We start from the raw sequence: 21,571 nt of genomic DNA, 5'->3' as shown, positions 1-21,571 counted from the left end.
TTGGGAAGGGGGACCCCAAAAGTTTGGGGTCATAGACCAATGTTGTGAAGTATCTCAAAACAATTTGCAGGCTTGAACCCATTTCCTAGTCAAGGGGTGTATAATGTATATTTATACAATTATTGTAATTGTAACGCCATTACAAAGCAGGCTGAATTTCCAAAAGAAATGAGCAGAGAAACAGAAGCAAAGAGACACTTTTATCCAGCTTTCTATCATAGATATGCTAGTTCTATGGCTCATGGGTAGGATCAATCAGCAATGAATTGGGAAATGGCTCCAGAATCAGGCAGATTATCAGACAATAGCATTTCTAAGTTGGGTATGGGTTGGGGAAGGAGGGAAAGCCAGAGGACTTTGGAATCAGATAGATTGTCAGAACAGAAGCCCCCTAAGGTCAGGGTATCCCAAGACCAGTGCTATATTTTCCTAGAAGCTATACTTTTTAGTCAACGTCATAGGGATCCAGAAAAAAATCACAGTGAATCCTTTGTCCAGTCCAGCTTGGTGTGATGATGTAGTCATGGTCGGGAGAGCAAAGATGAGGCACAAAAATTGGGGAAAATCACAAGAAGGCATTCTCCCTGCCAAAAGGAACCTTTATTAATGAGTAAGGTCTCGGGCAAAATCCAATTATGATTTTGTGCCATACTTTGGGAAGGGCTGATGTTTATAGACAGAAGGAGTGGGGAGGAATCAGGGGAGTTGTTTTGAAAGATGATTGGGGAAATGTTTTGCTAGAAGGATAAGATCAGGGAGGAGTAGGGAGAGATCATAGATACTTAAAGGACAAAAACGAAGTTTGGGAAAACAAGGTCAGGGGAGATTTAGGGGAAAGTCTGGGAATGGATTAAGGAGTTTGGGTCTTAGATAGAAAACATGCTGGCTTGAGTTCCCATCATAGAGAGACATCTAGGGAGGGCTGTGACATTGGGGACTGGACTGGGTACCATGTGGAGAATATTCCAGTGCACTTCTGTGAGCCAGGGCAGCAGAAGGTCCCAGACCCATCCTGGAGCATCCCTAAACCCATACTGGGATACTGTGAAAAGAACATATACCAACTGGCCACTTTGTTGCCCACTTCCCAGTGCTGAGTCACAGATCAAGGATAACTGCATTGGGAACCTGTGATTAGAGGTGACATTCTGAATAGGGAGGTGCTGGGAGGTTTCCTGAGAAAGGAAGAAGTTCAAGAGTAAAGAGCAGTGGTTAGGCTCAGACCTCAGGAACAGAGAAACACTTCAGTTTCAGTTTGAACCTGCCCAGTTTGAAGCCTGCAAAAAATTTTATAAATTAAATGAGAGCACTTGAGAAAAAATATAAAGAAAAGAATTGGAAAAGGAATGAACAACTTGCCTCAAGAACTACAACTGCAGAGGAATAGCTGGGGCGGGAATCCCAGACTAAAGGGGAACTTGCCATTTTCCTACCTTGAATCAGCAGAGCTTCCCAGTTGGCTGGCAGAGGCTAAGTCCAGTAGCAGTTTATTGTTGCTCTGACCCAATTCCAGATCGGGAACTGGCAAAGCTCAGAACAAGAGGGCAGTCATCAGACTGCCCTGGATCGGATCATGCTGGAAGTACTGAAAACTGTCAGGTTTTTCTCTCTAAAATTCTGGAATAACACAATAATCAATAATACCCCAAGAAAGCAGCAACTGGACTATTCCAGACCTCCTCTTCAGAAGTATGATAGAGTCTAACCCTGCTATCAAATCCAAAATCATGAAGTAAGCAGGAAGAACGGGCAAACACACAATCAAAAAACCCAAAAACCCAAACCACTTCACTATAATGAGCTATTGTGGGGACACTCAAAACACAAAGCCAGAAGAAAAAATTTGACTTCAAAACATCTATAAGCAAAATCTCAGAAAAAAAAAACATAGCTTGGGCACAAACTTTAGTAGAATTCTTAGAGGGAATGAAGTAAGAGTTTTGAAAAAAATTTTTAAAAATGTTTTATAAATTAAATGAGAGCACTTGAGAAAAAATAGACAGAAAAGAATTGGAAAAGGAATTAACAACTTGGCTCAAGAACTACAAAACCTTGTCCAAGCATGAATGAAACAGAAGCCAATAATTATATGAAACAATAAGAAATATTAAAACTAAACCAAAAGACTGAAATACATTGAAAAAATGTATTTTATATAAAAAATAACCCTGAAAACAAACATAGGAGAAAATATTTAAGAATCATTGTGTTATCTGAGCTTCATGACTAAAAAAAGGGCATAGATATCATCTTTCAAAAGATCTTGAAAAAAAAAAAAGAAACCTGCTCACATCTTTTTGAAGCAGAAGATGAAATGAAAATGGAAAGAATTCATCAGTCAGCACCTGAAATAAACCTCAAAATAAAAAATCAGAAATAGCCAAAATCAAGAGTTTCCAAGTCAGATTGAAAATGCTGCGAGCAAACAGAAAGAAAAATAAATAAATAACAAGGGGTCACAGTCAGGATCACCCATGATTTGACAGCCAACACAATAAAGGAGTAGAGAGCTTAGAATACCAAATTCTAGAAGATAAAAGATCTAATTTATCCAGAAAAACTGAATATAATGCTTCAGGGGAAAAACTGAATTAGAAGGCTCCCAGCCTTAATAATGGAAAGACTAAAGCTGCATAGAAATTTCAAAGTTCAAATAGGAGTTAATAGAAAAATAAAAAGATAAATAATAATGAGGAATAATAATCTACCAAAGTATATGTTGCTTACATTCTAACACAGGGAGATGATACATGTGTCATTTTTGAACCCTGTCATCATCAGGGGTAATAGAAGGAATTTAATCAGACAAGACCTAGAACTGGTTGATTCACATGGAAATAAAAAAATGAATGTAATATATATAACAAAAATTGTTTTACATGTAACTGGGGAAAATAAAAACAAACAAATGGATTAAAAAAAAAAAAGAAAAGTGAGCAACAAATGTAGAAATGGAGGGAGTTGACTGCTAGGAGGAGGAGGATTGTTTTGAATTTATAAAAACAACTCCCTAAGTACAGGATGTAGAGGTTCTGAAATGGGGACCAGACTGGTTTGAAATGGGAGCTACTGAGCCCGACAATAGGGTGAGATCCTGGATGTCCTTGAACTAGCACATGGGTAGGAACAGGTGCATTGGCCAGATCTGTTTCTCACAACCCAGTTCTTGTTTGCAGATCCAAGGAAGACCAAGGAGGAAACCTGTGCTTAGACATGCTTAGATCAGAGCAGTTCTTATGGGGCTCTAGTTGGATACTGTGAAAGGAACAAAGTTTGGGAGAAAAAAAGTAACTGTGTGCCTCTGATCCCAGAAAGGTAGCAGGGATTCACTTGTGTAGCCTCTCACGTATACACAACCGGAGTAAAAATCATAGACCAAAAAAGAGACTGGAATCTACAGATCTCCCTAGATGGCTGATAATGACTGAGTTCCAATCTCCTAAAGCTTCTAGCCAGGAACAAGCCTACCAATGTCTTACTGAGCCCCAAACCTGGTTTAGGAAGTTGCAGAACTTAATCAGGATGACAGTGAATAGATTTAATCCCAGATCTTGTTACATAGAGAGAATTGAAAGCTTGCAAGACTTGTGGTTTCTCTGAAATCCTAGAATAACACAACACTCAATATCTCAAGAAGGCAACAGAAACACCCAACAGGACAAAAGCTGAGCCTTCAACACTGTCTAGAAGTGCACAGAACCCAACTGTCATAAAGTCTAAGTCAAAACACTGGGAAATGAATATAAACTGTTTGCATTTTTGTTTTTCTTCCCGAGTTATCTATACCTTCTGAATTCAATTCTCCCTGTGCAACAAGAAAACTGTTCGGTTCTGCATACATATATTGTATCTAGGATATACTGTAACCTATTCAACATGTAAAGGACTGCTTGCCATCTGGGGGAGGGGGTGGAGGGAGGGAGGGGAAAAATCGGAACAGAAGCGAGTGCAAGGGATAATGCTGTAAAAAATTACCCTGGCATGGGTTCTATCAATAAAAAGTTATTTAAAAAAAAGAATAAAGGACAATAACCAACCAACCAAAAAAAAATAAAGTCTAAGTCAAGAAGTAAGCTAGAAGGATGAGAAAACAAATAAAAAAAGAGACAACCCATAAAGAGCTACTATGAAAGTAGAAACAGGCAAGACACAAACCCAGAAAAATAGAATAATTTGAAAACATCTATAAGCAATGCCTCAAGGAAAAATGGAACACAATTCCAACCCAAATTCCTAGAAGAAATAAAGCAAGAATTAAAAAATAAAAAAGTTACAAATGATTTTAAAAATCAAATGAGAGTGGCAAAGGAAAAATTAGAAAAGAAATAAGAGTAAAGAAGATAGATTTGAAAAGACAATTACAATTTTGAAAAAATGGATACAAAACTTTACCAAGGAAATAACAACCTGAATATTAGGATTGACCAAATAGAGACTGACTCCACAAGATAATGAGAAATACTAAAATGATGGTTAAAAAGTAGAAAATGCAAGGTGTCTCATAACAAAAACAAATGAACTAGAAAACAGATCAAGAAGAGAAAAGTTAAGAATAACTGGACTACCTGAAAAGTATGACCCCCAAAATGGGCTAGATAATATATTTCTAGAAATCTTAAAATTGTTCAAAGCTCTTAGAAACAGAGGGCAGAGTAGAAAGTGAAGGAATTTATCAGTCACCTTTCATTAGAAACTCCAAAATGAAAACTCCCAGAAATATCAGAGCCAAAATCCAGAACTTTCAAGTCAAAAGGAAAAAATGCTACAAGCAAACAGAAAAGAAGAATTTAAGTGCTGAGGATGCACAAACAGGGTCACCGATGATTTAACAGCCACCACAATAAAGGAGTGAAGAGCTTGGAATATCATATTACAGAAGGCAAAATATCTAAGCTTATAACTAAGAATAATTTGATTAGCAAAACTGAATTATAATTCTACAAGGAGGAAAATGGAACTTTAAATAAAACTAACCATCTTAAAAATTCCTGATGAAAAGACCAGAGTTGAGTAGAAAATCTTACCCACAGAAATCAAGACCAGAATTAAAAGGTAAACATGAATGGATAATCATAAGGGATGAGATAAGAATAAATTGTTTACATTCTTATAAGAGGAGATAATAGTAATTCTATTATTTTGATAATCTTAAAAATGGTAAAGGAGGACAAGAAAAGTAAACTGGAGGGAAGGAAAATGATTAGAAAAACAAAAAAATGTTTTATGTGGTACCCAAGTAGAAAATCATATTCAGGAAAGAGGAGGAATGGGAAGAAGTAGGTGACATTTGAGCCAACAGTAAAGCTAAGATGTCCATTACCACTATTTCTATTTGATATAGTGCTAGAAATCATAGGTAGTTTTAGTAATAATACAAGAAAAAAGAAAATGAGGGAATAAGTATGGGTGAAGAGGAAATAAAATAATCACTTTTTGCAGATTATATGATGGTTTACTTAGAGAACCATAGTTAATTTAAAAAACTGAAATAATCAACATCTTCAATTAAGTTGAGAGATATAAGATAAATTCATACAAATCATCGCCATTTTTGTATATTTCCAAAATACTCAATAAAAAGAGATAAAAAGGAAATTCCATTTAAAGTAACTATAAATAGTATCATATACATAGGAGTTTATCTGCCAAGATATACAAAGGAATTATAGGTACACTATTATGAAACTCACTTTATAAAAATGAAGTCATATGTTTAAAAAATAATTTAAGTCATTAATAATTAGAGAAATGCAAGTTAAAATATTTCTGAGGTACTATCTGACATCGATCACAGTGTTTAAGATGGTAGCAAAGGAAAGTAACAATGCTGGTGGGAATGTGAGAAAATAGGGACACTAACTTATTGTTGGTGAAGCTTTAAATTAGTCACATAATTTGCTTTGCAAATTTGGAACTATGCCCCCAAATTATGCCAAACTGCCTACACATTCACTGATACCACTTCAAGATATATGCCCTAAAAAGATGAAAGAAATCAGAAAAACCTTTTTTCATTTCTTTGTTTTTTTTCTCAGGTTTTTTTTTTCTTTTGGTCTGATTTTTCTTGAACAGCATCACAAATGTGGAAATATGTTTAAAAGAATTGCATATATTTAATCTGTATCAGATTGCTTGCTGTCTTGGGGAGGGAGGTAAAGGAGGGAGATAGAAAAATTCGGAACACAGTCTTACAAAAATGAAAGTTGAAAATTATCTTTATATATATTTGGAAAAATGAAATAATATTAAGAAAAAAAAGAAATCAGAAAAGAACCATATATACAAAAATGTTTATAGCAGTTCATTTTTTTTTTTTGTGACAGAAAAGAATTAGAAATCGAATCCCCATCAAGTGGGGAATATTTGCACAAGTTATGGTAATATGAATGTGGTGGAATACTATCATGCTCTTAAGAAATTATAAAAGGAATAGTTTCAAACAAATTTGGGAAGACACATGAATTGATGCAAAGAGAAATAAGCAGAACCAGGAGAACAATATCTAACAATATTGTAAAGACGAACAACTTTGAAAGATCTAGGAACTGTGGTCATCATAATGACCAATCAAGTTCTAAAGAACTCATGATGAAACATACTACTCGAGATGGACTCAGAGTGCAAATTGAGGCTTATGTTTTTGCTTTTATTTTGTTTTTTGAACATGGTTAATATGGGAATATGGTTTGATTTATTATATATCATATATTTGCATTACATATATATATTATTTATTATTTTACATGTGTGTAATGGATTTTTCCCTTGTCAATGGTGGAAGTAAGGAGGAAAATAAAACAAGAGTTTGTACGGGAAAATAAGATAAAATGAGAGAGATAGTCAGACAGACAGACAGAGACAGAGACTTAAGGAGATGGAAACAGAGGAATGATCTCTCTTTAGAATTTGTCTAAAGCATTGTTTTCTGTTGTAAATATCATACTTTTAGAAGAGTGATTGGAATAACTGGGCATATTTAGTTTGGGAAAGAGAAATCTGGGGGAGTAGAAGGAGGACATGATAGCTGTGTTCAAGTACCTGAAGGGCTAACACATTCAGGAAGGGATTAACTTTGTTTTCTTTGGTCCCAAAGGACAGGATCAGGAATCACGGAATGTCCTTTCTTTTTTATTTTTATTTTTAATGATTCAATCTGTGTTCAGACACAATTGGTTTCATTTTTGGATATGGATAGGATTTTTCATCATAAGTCCTTCAAAGTAATCATGGATCATTGTAGTGCTGAGAATAGTAAAATCATTTCCAGCTGGTCATCCCAGAACATTGCTATTATTTTGTATACAATACATTTCACTTTGCTTGAATTCCTGGAGGACTTTCCAGGTTTTTTTCAAAACTTCAAAACTTTTTTCCCACTTCCCATAGAACAATACTTTCCATAGAACAACAATATCCCACACACAGCCATACACCACAATTTATTTAGCCATTCCCAAACTGATGGGTATCCCTTCAATTTCTAATTCTTTGTCCTGAGAAGAGAGCTACTACAAATATTTTTGTATATATATATATCCTTTTCTATTCCTCCCATTTTAAAAATCTCTTTTAGTATTCATGACTAATAGTGGTATTATTAGGTCAAAAGAATGCATGAATTTATAGCCTTTTGGGCTTAGATAATATCTTTTGATCATTTATCAATTGGGGCATGGCTCTTTTTTTTTTTTTTAAATAAATTTGACTCAGTTCCCTCTTCCTATGGTTGAGAAATAAGGCCTTATCAGAGAAACTTGCTTCAAATTTTTTTTTACAATTACTATTACTAACTATTTCCCCTTCCATTTATTCTATTTACTCTCTTCTTTCACTCTGCTCATCCTTAAGTGTTTTGCTACCGACCACTTACTTCCTCCCCCAATATTTTCACTCTATTATCACCCTTCCCTCTTACCATATTCCATTCCTTTCCTATTTTCCTGCAGGGTAAGATAGATTTCTATACCCATAATAAGTGTATACTTATTTCCTCTACATATTCCCCTTCTCTTCCCCCTCTTTCCCTCCACTATAAAAGCTTTTTCTTCCTTTTTTTTTATGGCAGATAATTAAAATTATTCCCACTTCTCACATTCCCTTTCTCCCAGTACATTCCTCTCTCCCCTCTTAATTCCATCTTTTTTTTTTCAGATACTAGCCCTTCATATTCAATTCACACCTGTGCCCTTTGTCTATATAGATATATCCAAACTGCCATAATATTGGGAAAGTTCTAATAAATTACAAGTATCATTCTCCCATGTAGGAATATTAATAGATATACTTAATTAAATCCTTTATGATATCACTTTCCTGATTATCTACTTATGTTTCTCCTGAGTCTTATATTTGAAGATCAAATTTCCCATTCAGCTCTGGTCTTTTCATCATGAATGCTTAAAAATCTATTTCACTGAATATCCATTTTTTCCCCTAAAGGATTATGCTCAGTTTTGCTGGATACATTGATTCTTGATTGTAATCCTAGCTCCAAAACTTTCCAGAATATCATATTCCAAGCTTTCCAGTCTTTTAATGTAGAAGTTGCTAAATCTTGTGTTACCGTGAATGTGGTTTTACTGTACTTGAATTGTTTCTGTTTGGATGCTTGAAATATTTTCTCCTTGACCTGGGAGTTCTGGAATTTGGCTATAATATTCCTGGCAGTTTTCATTTTGGAGATCTCTTTTAGGAGTTGATCAGTAGATTCTTTCAGTTTCTATTTTACCCTCTGGTTCTAGACTATCAGGACAGTTTTCCTTGATAATTCCTTTAAATATGATGCCAATCTGTTAATAAAAAGTTATTAAAAAATATGATGCCAAGGCTCTTTTTTTTGATCATGACTTTCGGGTAAACCAATAATTTTAAAAGTGTCTCTTTTGGATATATTTTTCAGGTTTTTTTCCAATGAGATATTTTACTTTTTTCCTGATTTTTTTTTGGTTTTGCTTTACTGTATCTTGATTTCTCACAAAGTCATTATCTGCCATTTGCTCAATTCTAATTTTTAAGGAATTATTTTCTTTAGTGAGCTTTTGTACTTCCTTTCCCAATTGGTCAGTTTTGCTTTTTAAGATATTCTTCTCCTCATTAGCTTTTTGTATTTCCTTTTGCACCATTCTCAATTCTTTCCCCAATTTTTCTTCTATCTCTCTTGCTTGATTTTGAACTCTTCCATGACCTGAGCCCAATTCTTATTTTTCTTGTAGGCTTTTGTAGGAGCATTGACTCTGTTATCATCTTCTGAGTGTGTGTTTTGATCTTTCTTGTCACTATAGTAACTTTCTATGGTCAGAAACTTTTTTTGTTGTCTGCTCATTTTCCTAGCCTATTACTTGGCTTTTAACTCTTGTTAACTCTTCCAAGGTGGAAAGTGCATTGTCCCAAGCTTCAGGGATTTTGTGTAGCTGTTTTCTGACATCCACCCTTATGCTGGCGCAGGACTGCATGTTGGACTCCCACCCTGGAGTCCCCAGACTTTTTCTGCTAATCTTCTAAGTTGCTTTTTGACTGGAAGCCAAAATAGCAAAATAATAGCAATAGCAAAAGAAAAGGGACAAAATTAAGCAAGTCAGCATGCTTGAGGTTGAATGTCAGAAACGTTGACCTAAAAGAGCAGGTAAGAAGGTGCCTCTGAACTAGGACCCATTACCTCAGGCAAGGACACTGTAATTTGAGTCCTCCTGAATAGAGGCTATAAGTAATATCTTTGCTTTTAGATCAGTCATTTCAGATACAAACTTCCTTTCCCACTCACTAAACTTCACAAACAAAAACAACTCAATAAAACCAATCAGCTTATTAGTCGTGTCACAGATCTCAAGTGTGTGCAATGTTCCATATCCATATCTCTCATCTTTCCAGTTGGAAAGAAAGTAGGAAAGAAGGAAACAGGCCCTTACTAAGGCACTCTGCTAATTGCCATATATATTATCTCATTTGATCCACAACATCCCAAAAAACCTTTCCTGGGGAAGCCAGACGGCTAATGAAGCCTGCCTCTGACAATTGGTGCTACACAATGGCTCCATTCCTGTACCAGCTACAGAAATGATCAGGAGGAGCCTCCTTTTCACCCAAGAAGAAGCCAAGGAAGGGAGAGAGAGTTGAACTTCCTACCAACTCCTCTGCCATGTAGAAAGGAGACTCCTAGTGAAGATCTCAGGGGTAGAGGGTACAGAAGTTTACATATTGGTGGATGGATTTTTTGGGCTCTCTTTCATGGCACTAAGCCTGTGATAAATGTTGATAGCAGTAAATACCTTATCAGGCTATGGGGTGGCCACATTTGTCACCCACTCAATTACCATCACCCAGACAATGGCTCTGAAATCAGGGCATAAGTTGGCTCTTCCATGCCCCATACCAGCCAGCAGTAGGTATGGTGGAATGTGGAAGGGATAAAATGCATCCACTTTTTGGCCGGACAGTCCGGCACCTGTAAGGGATGTCTCCACTCTCAGATATTTGACAATCTGTCATCAGGAAGAAAACATAAGGAATCCACTAGGTTACAACTGGTGGTGAGAAAAAAGGGAGAAAGCTAAGAGCAACAAGAAAAATAAAGGATTAAGAAAGAGGGTGCTGAAGGCTCCTTACCTGCCAGCAAAGGGTCCCTACAGGAAAGTCTGATCCTCCAATTGACCCCTGGATGAGGTGGAGCTGTCCAGAGAAGAGCCCATGTGCATGAAGCCCGAGCAGTTTGTGCAGATGCATGGAGAGGGGCTGAGAAATCCAGTTAGACCTCAAAGTCAGATTGCCAAAGGAGAAAGGCAAAAAATGCATCTCTGATGTGAGCACTGGATGGCTAAGCCAACAGAGTCCCACAGATGGAACCCACTATGCCAAAAGACATCCCCCGATCCAAGGACTCGGAGGAGGCAGCTGCAAAATCTGGACTGCTGCAGGTTGGATGATGAGGGAGTCACCGGGAACTTAGCCAAACCTGGAGCTACCAAGGGAGCCCTGGGGCATGTTTGGGGTGCCAAAAGGCTCAGCTGGTTTTAAGAGCTTAAGTTATGAAAACAAAGCGTGTGCTGGACAAGATATGAAACTACCTGTTGCTAAGAATGGCTGCAGACATCACTCTCCAGCTCTGGGAGTCTCACCAACAAGTGGGAGGGGAAGGTGATGGGCATGTTTGCACTGTGACTTAGTAGGTACTACAGAAGCCATGAGTACAGATCTCGGAGCCCCGGAGGCCTGTGGAGGACACGCTCTGAGATCTGGAGGTTCAGCGCTGTCAGCATCTGTTCTCTGGGGCCAAAGGATTGGGCAAATCCCCCGATCTTGCCAAGATCTCCTTCTGGCTTTCGGAGAATAACTCGGTGTCCTCGTTGTTCCTTGGCACATTTTGGGCAGGGTGGGTGGAGCAGCTGCACACCCACATATATGAGGTCTTAGTGTACCTGTTTGTACCAGGGTACACGTGTTGGAGAAGGGCTGCAAGAAGGCTGCCACCGTTGCCATGGGCTCAGCCCCAAGGTGGTCTTGGTGGAAACAGCTGCAAGACCTTGCATCCTTGATGACTGCTCTGGCCCACCTGGATCTGGAGCTTTTTGTTGGGGAAGCCAAGATGGGAAAGTATCAGCTGCAGATCAGCTCAGCCTCGGCTCATTGATGGTGTGTTCTCATTAAATTGGGGACCATTGATGATGAGAGGCTGCTGCTGTTTCTGCGACCCACACCATGACCGGGTCTTTGTTGGATCTGGCCGGGTCTGCATAGCCTCAGTGTCAAGGTCTTGGTGGCTGCTCTCATGCAGCACTCCCTTCCCGATTCCAGATCCTCCGTCATTGTATGCCATATTCTTAATTGCTGTTAATTCTGACAACTGAAGCCCACCTGGAACTTCAAAGCATGCACTAGGCCAAGGTGAACTGTTCTAAGTGAAGAGGCAGAGGTCTAAACTTCCCAAACAAGGAGGGCGAAGCTGCAATGGCCATTAGGCTTGTTGTGCTTTTAGCCCTTCTTTATTTTTTATTTTTATTTTTATTTTTTTTGATAACTTTTTATTGACAGAACCCATGCCAGGGTAATTTTTTACAGCATTATCCCTTGCACTCGATTCTGTTCCGATTTTTCCCCTCCCTCCCTACACCCCCTCCCCCAGATGGCAAGCAGTCCTTTACATGTTGAATAGGTTACAGTATATCCTGGATACAATATATGTTTGCAGAACCAAACAGTTCTCTTGTTGCACAGGGAGAATTGGATTCAGAAGGTATAAATAACCCGGGAAGAAAAACAGAAATGCAAGCAGTTTATATTCATTTCCCAGTGTTCTTTCTCTGGGTGTAGCTGCTTCTGACCATCCTTGATCAATTGAAACTGAGTTAGCTCTCTTTATCAAAGAGATCCACTTCCATCAGAATACATCCTCAAACAGTATCGTTGTTGAAGTGTATAATGATCTCCTGGTTCTGCTCATTAGTCCTTCTTTAGAGTTCATTTGTGAGCTTTGCCCTTGGTGGAAGTCTCCGTGGAAAGACATATCTTGGGCCCTTCCCATTCTTTCCCCTGACCAGCAGATCCTCTGGAGGGAGGTTGGTGGTTTCCTAACCCTGTCCTCTACAGAATGCCTGGTGTACAAATGCTGCACTGAAAAATACAAACTCCATTAAGGTTTGTCTTGTAGGTATTGCAGATGAGTTGTTAATGAAATAAAATAAAGGTTATCCATCCAAAGAAATACGTAATTTGTATATTTTTCATAAATAATAATAAATTATATATTACATATGTTTATTCATATAACATAGGCAAATGCATATAAATGATAAATTTGTATAATCCACTCTCTTGGAAACAGATACTAGGGATGGCAGAAAGGATTTCTGTTTGGGTCTATAGGGAACTTCATGGTGAATCTTGGGTGACCTTGGAGGACTATGGTGGAAACTAGGAGAAATTTTTGAGGCCATTCTGCTATCACATCAGGGTTTCCTTCTAAGTCTTTTTCACCAAAGTTACCTACAGTATCTCTCTCTCTCTCTCTCTCTCTCTCTCTCTAACTTGAACAGAAAATGAATATTTATTAAGGTGGGAATAATTTAAAATCTATTATATGTATAATTGGATTTGTAATAGCAAATATCAAAAGCAATAAAAGATTTGAATTAAAAATTAAAAATAGAAGAAAGCACAAATAAGTTAAGCAACTTTAGCTTGACCTAGTTAGACATAATGGTAACACTGAAAAATTGGAAATGGGTAAAAGAAGGAACATTAACACTGATTCAATATTTTTTAAGAATGTTTTTTCTGGTCTCATTTCTAAAATATATAAAGAAGTGTTTCAAATCTATAAGAATACAAGTAATTCCCCAATTGTTAAATGAACAAGCAATTTTCAGATAATAAAATTAAAGCCATCTATAGTCAAATGAAAAAATGTTCTAAATCACTATTGATTAGAAAAATGCAAATGAAAACAACTCTAAGATACCACCTCACAATCGCTCAGATGTCTGAGATGATGGGAAAAAATAATAGTAAATGTTGGAGTGGATGTGGAAAAATTGGGACACTGATACATTGTTGGTGTAACTGTGAATGGATCCAACCATTCTGGAGAGCAATTTGGAACTCTGCTCAAAAAGTTATCAAACTGTGCATACCCTTTGATCCAGCAGTGCTACATCTGGGCTTATATTCCAAGGAAATCATAAAGGAGGAGAAAAGACCCACATGTGCAAAAATATTTGTATCAGCTCTTTTTGTGGTAGCAAAGAATTGGAAAATGAGTAGATGCCCATCATGGGAGGAATGGCTGAACAAGTTGTGGTATATGAAAGTAATGGAATATTACTGTTCTATAAAAAAAAAGATGAACAAACTGATTTTAGAAATCAGTTAGACCTCTAACTGTTTCACTCAGTAAGAGGGAAACAAGCAGAACCAGAGATACACTGTATACAATAATAGCAAGAATGTGTGAAATAGCAAAGAATCAACTATGAAAGACTTGATTCTTCTCAGTGGTTTAGTAATTCAAAGCAGTCTATTGACTTTGGACAGAAAAGCCATCTGTATTCAGAAAAAGAACTAAGGAGATGGAATGTAAATCAATACATGATGGGTTCATTTCTTTTTTTTCTATTTTGTTTTTTAATCTCTCCCATGGTTTTTCCCTTTTGCTCTGATTTTTCTCTTCCAACATGATTCATAAAGCAATGTACATTAAAATAAATAAAGAAAAGTTTTTCCAATATAACTCAATTTTTATTTTTTCTTAATTTGTAATACCTCAATTTCCCTGAATTATTCTGCCTCAGTTTTCCTGATGGCCACTCCCCTTTCCTTGTCCCATTGGGATTGAGAGAATTGGGGCCTTCAAGCTCTGGTCACTCTCACATTCCAAAGAGTCATAAAACTCCAGATGGCTTAACTCAAAGACTTGGGTAGTATTCAGTGTCTTTTTGGCCCAGACTTCCTGTCTCCTGCTTGATCATCTTCTTTTCTCCCAACCTGTCAGAATTAAAAAGTTATGGTCCTTCCTGGAATTTGCAATCACTAAATTGCTTCCACCCCCTTGCCTTTTTCCCCCCTGATAGCTGGAACCTTATAAAAGTCTGTAGAATTACTTTCTGGGTGCTGCATGCTTTGAGACAAGAGTCCCATTTAGCCAGCTGGGGGCTGGACATGGGCCCTGTTCAGCCACTAGTCCAAATTCTCCATTATTAAAATATTAAAAAACCTATTCTCTGTCTTGCCTCAGTTTCTCTGGCATTACAAATTAACATTTTTTCCCACAATTACACATAAAACAATTTAATAATCTTCCCCCCCCCAAATTTTGAGTTCTAAATTCTCTTTGTCCTTTCCCCCATTGAGAAGATAAACAATTTGATAAAGGTTATACATGTATAGTCATGCAAAACACATTTCCATGTGAGCCATTCTGTGAAAGAAAACAGACCCAAACCAAAAAGCCAAATAAAGAACATAAAGAAATAGTACCTTTGATCTATATTCAGGCTTTATTAGTTTAAAGGTATTTTTCTTAATTCTCCCTATGTGGTTCAGAAATGATGAGGGGTCACTATTTCATAAAAATAGCTGGAGAGATCTCTAGAAGCAAAGCAAAGTTTATTATAAATTCTTGTGAGAAGGGTCCCACTCTTCGAGCAGAAAATCGAAGGGAGGAAGCACCATGGAGGGCAGGGTCAACACTTTTAATCCCTAACTCAAATATCTCCTCCCCCCACTGACCTTCATCCTCATTGGCTGAGGATCTTACATTCTAAACGTGGGAACTACCCAAGAAATTGAAATTGACCAATAAGTACAGAGTTACCCATATTTGACTGAAATAGGGAGACATTGATGTCATAGGAGAATAGCAGGAAGTGAGACTTAAGAATGCCCTTGACTCAATCTTCAAAGTCCTTTAGGCTTACTCAATCTCTGAAGTAGATGAAGTCTTACTCAATTTTCACAACTGTCTTGAAAGATCTCACTTCATCTCGTTCATCCCTTTCTTCTAATTTAAGCTGACCCACTTTCTATTAAGATCTGATAAAAAATCATCTTAAAAAAATCATTGATAATTACATTACAATCACTGATGACCAACTTCCACCAAGCCATTTAGATTCTCCATGGCTCTTAGTCAGAGGCCCTCGATGTCCTTGCGGATAATCTGGTGGTAAAAGATGGGCTTTGTATGGAGAGTCTTGATTCCATGAAAAGGGCTACACCAAGAGCTGGTTTTCCAAATGTGGTTCAGCCTATTCTCCACCCAGACAAGCCTATATTAAAATGCAAATAATAGCCTCACAGGTGATATAAGGTATTGAGTCCCTATTCCCTAAAGGTCACTTTCTTATGGCCAAATCCAATTATCTGTATTCCCCTGACCCAATGCTCATACTCATTTTTATCAGAAACACTGGCTACTATCAATCCCACTCTTCTTCTTCTTTCAAAGGCTCCAGATCTCCCAGAACACTGCCCTGGTCTGCATCTTCTACCATTTTAGGGGGCTTGTCCTCTTTACCCCACATTCTCAAAGTTCTTCCAGTTCTGTCTTTGCCACCAGGTGGTTATAGGTTCTTGGGCAAGTATCTTCCCCTCCCCTGGGTCTCAGTTTTCCAATTTATTTCTTGTGTTTGTTGGAAGGATGACACAATTTCCCAAATGTGAACCATCTGGCTTTCCTCCCATGGTGTTTGATTCAAAACACCTACTAGGTCAGAATGCAAATTATAGCCCCACAGGTGTCTGGGCAAGTCCTGGGCTTTTCCTTCAGGAAATAATTTACAATTTAAATTAAGAACAGAAGAATTAGTGGGGCAGAATAGGTGGGAAGACATAAAGAGTAGAAATGGAACTAGATTTGGAGTTACAGAAATTGGGAAACTTACTGGAAGGAATCTTAGAGGTCACCTAGTTTCAAACTCTGTCTTCTGTTGTTACTCAAAAATCTTCAATGAGGTGGGAACCTAATATCCTCCCCCACCAAGACAGCCTGTTCATTATACCATCAAATTAGGAGAAGCCTAGATTCAACTCTCATCACTGACAGGTAAAATGTGACCACTTGTACTGCCAGCTGGATTTGATGAGATTAATTTGAAGGGTCAAAAGAAGAGATTCAAGTAACACATTCAGAATCACACAAGACTTGGCAGCAGCTACTAAGAATGAGAGGAGAGGTTAGAATACTACTCTTTAAAAGAAAAAAAAAGAATAACTTACATTTCAAGGCTGAGTATAACCTACATGGAAAAAAGTGGATTATTAATGAAAAAAAAGGCTTTTCAAATATTCACTATGAAAAGATCAGAGTTGAATAGGATTTTCCCCCTGAATTCAATAGTATCTTATTTTTTCAATTACATGTAAAGATGATTTTCTTCTTCTTCTTCTTCTTCTTCTTCTTCTTCTTGCTTTTTATTTACAAAACATATGCATGGGTAATTTTTAAAAAATAACTTTTTATTGACAGAACCATGCCAGGGTAATTTTTTTACAACATTATCCCTTGCACTCACTTCTGTTCCAAATTTTCCTCTCCCTCCCTCCACCCCCTCCCCTAGATGGCAAGCAGTCTTATACATGTTAAATATGTCACAGTATAGTCTAGATACAATATATGTGTGCAGAACCGAACAGTTCTCTTGTTGCACGAGGAGAATTGGATTCAGAAGGTAGAAATAACCCGGGAAGAAAAACAAAAATGCAAGCAGTTTATATTCATTTCCCAATGTTCTTTCTTTGGGTGTAGTTGCTTCTATCCATCATTGATCAATTGAAGCTGAATTAGATCTTCTCTTTGTTGAAGAAATCCACTTCCATCAGAATACATCCTCATTGTATTCTGATGGAAGTGGATCTCCTCGATAAAGAGAGCTTTAATTGATCAAAGATGGACAGAAGCAGCTACGCCCAAAGAAAGAACACTGGGAAATGAATATAAACTGCTTGCATTTTTGTTTTTCTTCCCGGGTTATTTCTACCTTCTGAATTCACTTCTCCCTGTGCAACAAGAAAACTGTTCAGTTCTGCACACATATATTGTATCTAGGATATACTGTAACCTATTCAACATGTAAAGGACTGCTTGCCATCTGGGGGAGGGGGTGTAGGGAGGGAGGGGAAAAGTCGGAACAGAAGTGAATGCAAGGGATGATGCTGTAAAAAATTACCCTGGCAGGCATTCTATCAATAAAAAGTTATAAAATTAAAAAAAAAAAGAATACATCCTCATACAGTATCATTGTTGAAGTATATAATGATCTCCTGGTTCTGCTCATTTCACTCAGCATCAGTTCATGTAAGTCTCTCCAAGCCTCTCTGTATTCATCCCGCTGGTCATTTCTTACAGAACAATAATATTCCATAACATTCATATACCACAATTTACCCAGCCGTTCTCCAATTGATGGGCATCCATTCATTTTCCAGTTTCTAGCCACTACAAACAGGGCCGCCACAAACATTTTGGCAAATACAGGTCTCTTTTCCTTTTTTAGTATTTCTTTGGGATATAAGCCCAGATGTAGCACTGCTGGATCAAAGGGTATGCATAGTTTGATAACTTTTTGGGCATAATTCCAGATTGCTCTCCAGAATGGTTGGATTCGTTCACAATTCCACCAACAATGCATCAGTGTTCCAGTTTTCCCGCATTGCATGGGTAATTTTTCAACAATGACCCTTGCAAAACCTTCTATTCCAAATTTTCCCCTCCTTCCCCCACCCCAAGATGGAAGATAGTTCAATACATGTTAAATATGCTAAAATATATGTGAAATCCAATATATGTATACATATTTATACAGTTATCTTGCTACACAAGAAAAATCAGATATAGAAAGAAAGAAACCTGAGAAGGAAAACAAAATTACAAGCAAACAATAATATCTCAGTGCCTTATATATCATAAGTTATTCAGCCATTCCCCAATTGATGGGCATCTTGAGGAGGAGCTTTGATATACAGACACAAGAGTACAAAGAAATCTAGGAAACATAAACTGATGTCAAACTAACATTTTGAGTGTGGGAAAAGAAACATATAGAGCCTTAGTGTCATCAAAGGATATTAAAGGAGTGAAATAGAAAAAGTTTTCCTAGAGGATGAATCTGTTCTTTTATGAGAACCCAAAGAGGGGAAAGAGAATGTAGAAGAAAAGAAAAAAATGGAGAAAGGAAGAAAAAAAGTTTTGCTACTTCCCATGATGGGATTATATAAGGATACATAAATATGAGGGAAAGCATGGGATAGCAGTGGGCATCAGATGCTTACTCTTATTTGAAATGGACAAAGGAGTATTGAACACAATATAGGGTTTGATATGAAAATACATAAAATTCAATAAGAAAATAATCAGGGATGAGGAAAGATTAAGAGAGAGGATAATCCAGGGGAGGAATAACCACAAGCAAACAGATTTTATAACCCTGAAGGGGAGGAGTAAAAAGGAGGGAAAAATTAGAGTCTAAAAGGATACCTTAAATTGCCTTCTAGACATTTGGAGGAATTGTGGCATCAGTTATGGCATATGGAGTGTTATTATGCCATAAGTAAGGCATGAGAAGTTACCTATATCATGCTGGAGACATCTTTCTCAATTCTCCATCTTTCTTACAAGGTAGGTTAACCTATTTCCTAGAAGTCTTGATGTCCTTTCTACCTTTCTTTCAAATCATTGTTAGACAAACTCCTTAATTACTCACAATTTTATTTTCCATAATGATGTCAGAAAATTTGGGTAGCAAAAAGTTGATACGTAGTGAAATTAAGAGATTGGAACCAAGAAGATAATTTAGACAGGGACAGTAACACTATCAAGACAAACAATCTTGAAAGGTTTGAGAATTCTGTTCAAAGCAATGACCAACCATACACAACCCCACAGAACCTAAGCTAAAGTGTGTCTGTTATGTGTAAAAAGGACATCATCATCTTATGACTTTGTCTTACTTGACTATGCTTATATGTGAAAAGTATTTTTTCCCTTCTTTCCTCTCTCTCTCCCTCCCTGTTTTCCTTCCTTCCTTTTTTTTTTACTATTGTCTTTTCTCCATTTCTTTCTTTCTTTCCTTTCTTTCCTTCAGTTTTCAATGGTGATATGAAGAAGTCAGGGAAGGTTCAGAATAGTGATGCCAAAAATAAGAAGACTTGGTCTTTTTGAATGTACAGGAGAATAGAAGGAAATTTGAAAAGAGGCATAGAAAAGCAGAGCAGTTTTTAAAAGTAGCATGTATAATTTATTATAACATTTTTTCAAAAAAAATAAGAATTATGAAGTGATTTATAGTTTCATAAAAATCCTCTTTTATGTTCTTCTGTATGCATGGAAATGCTTTTTGGGAAGATTAATAGAATAAAAATTTTTTAAAATTGAAAGGTACTATATGGGAAATTTTCTCTTTCTTGTTTAGCTTTATTGTAGAACAAGAAATATGCTATAAGGCCCTGAATGGAAAGAGATTTTAAACCCTTCCCACCTGGGATCAACACATGGTCTGTGAATATGGGCCTCTGTCTTTTCTGCTATTATGTGTAGTGTTGGAGGTAGCTAAGATCTTGTAGGTAAGTAGGTGACACATGTATGGTGTCAGGTCTGAAGTCAGGAAACCCTGAGTTTAAATCCAGCTTCAGACAATAAACAAGTTAGCTGTAACTCTGGGTAAGTCACTTTATCCTGAAGAAATGGCAAAACACTCCCATATCTTCACCAAGAAAACCCCAGAAGGGGTCATGAAGAATCAGATACAGGTAAAATTAATTGAACAATGACAATGATCTTGTGAGCTTCAAAAGATTAGAATGACAAATCACAAGGTCTAAGAGACAGAGTCTTTGCTAGCTGAGATGCTGAGGAATGAAGTCCTATTTGACCCAATGTAGACATTAAGCAGCCAAGACGAAGGCACAACAATAGTGTGCAAAAAGTAGTGTGCTTTGGTCTATATTCAGATGCTATCAGTTCCTTGTCTGGAGATGGTTGCCATTTTACAATATGAGTCCTTCAGAATTATCGTTGTTTTGATAATACACACACAACACACAGACACACACACACATTTGAGGAATAAGATTTTTATCAGAGATACTTGCTATAAGAAATTTCTCCTAGTTTTCTGCCTTCCTTCTAACATTGGTTGCATCAATTTTTGTTCCTACAAAAGCTTTTAAATTTTATATAATCAAAATTATCCATTTTACATTTTGTAATACTTTTTATATCTTATTTGGTCCTAAATTCTTTCCTCCATAAATCTGATAAGTAAACGATTTCTTGCTCTCCTAATTTGCTTATGGTATCACCTTTATGTCTAAATCATGTATCTATTTTTACCCTATCTTGGTGTATAGGGTGAGATATTTGTGTGTGTATATTCTATACCTAATTTTTCCCATACTGTTTTTCAATTTTCCCTGGCATCTTTTTTTTTTTTTTGTCATTTAATGGATTTTGTCCCAAATTCTTGAATCTTTGGGTTCATCAAACACTAAATTACTATGGTTGTTTTTTTTTTTTAATTTAAATTTTATTTTATTTAATAATAACTTTGTATTGACAGAATCCATGCCAGGGTAATTTTTTACAACATTATCCCTTGGACTCGCTTATGTTTCGTTTTTTCCCCTCCCTCCCTCCACTCCCCCCCCAAGATGGCAAGCAGTCCTATATATGTTAGATATGTTACAGTATATCCTAGATACAATACATATTTGCAGAACCGAACAGTTCTCCTGTTGCACAGGGAGAATTGGATTCAGAAGGTAAAAATAACTCGGGAAGAAAATCAAAAATGCAAATAGTTCACATTCGTTTCCCAGTATTCCTTCTTTGGGTGTAGCTGTTTCTGTCCATCATTTATCCATTGAAACTCAGTTAGGTCTCTTTGTCATAGAAATCCACTTCCATCAGAATACATCCTCATACAATATTGTTGTCGAAGTGTATAATGATCTCCTGGTTTATGGTTGTTTATTACAATGTATACCTAATCTATTTCACTGACCCACCACTCTATTTATTAATCAATACCAGATTGTTTTGATGATTAACACTTTATAATACAGTTTGAGATCTGGTACGGCAAGGCAA

General features: G+C 36.9%; 1 long non-coding RNA gene across 1 annotated transcript in view; it reads right to left on the bottom strand.

Annotated features, from left to right (window-relative positions):
• LOC127563392 (uncharacterized) overlaps window positions 1-10,812 on the bottom strand; it is a 46,509-nt gene extending 35,697 nt beyond the window's left edge. Inside the window, exon 1 of the long non-coding RNA XR_007953957.1 lies at window positions 10,603-10,812. This is a non-coding gene — a long non-coding RNA (uncharacterized LOC127563392). The remainder of the gene's footprint in view (window positions 1-10,602) is intronic.
• Between the last annotated feature and the right edge of the window lie 10,759 nt (window positions 10,813-21,571).

Source organism: Antechinus flavipes, chromosome 4 (assembly GCF_016432865.1).
Source record: "Antechinus flavipes isolate AdamAnt ecotype Samford, QLD, Australia chromosome 4, AdamAnt_v2, whole genome shotgun sequence".
Lineage (NCBI taxonomy): Eukaryota > Metazoa > Chordata > Mammalia > Dasyuromorphia > Dasyuridae > Antechinus > Antechinus flavipes.
Note: the sequence above shows the minus strand (reverse complement) of the source record. Positions and strands in the feature narration are given on the sequence as shown.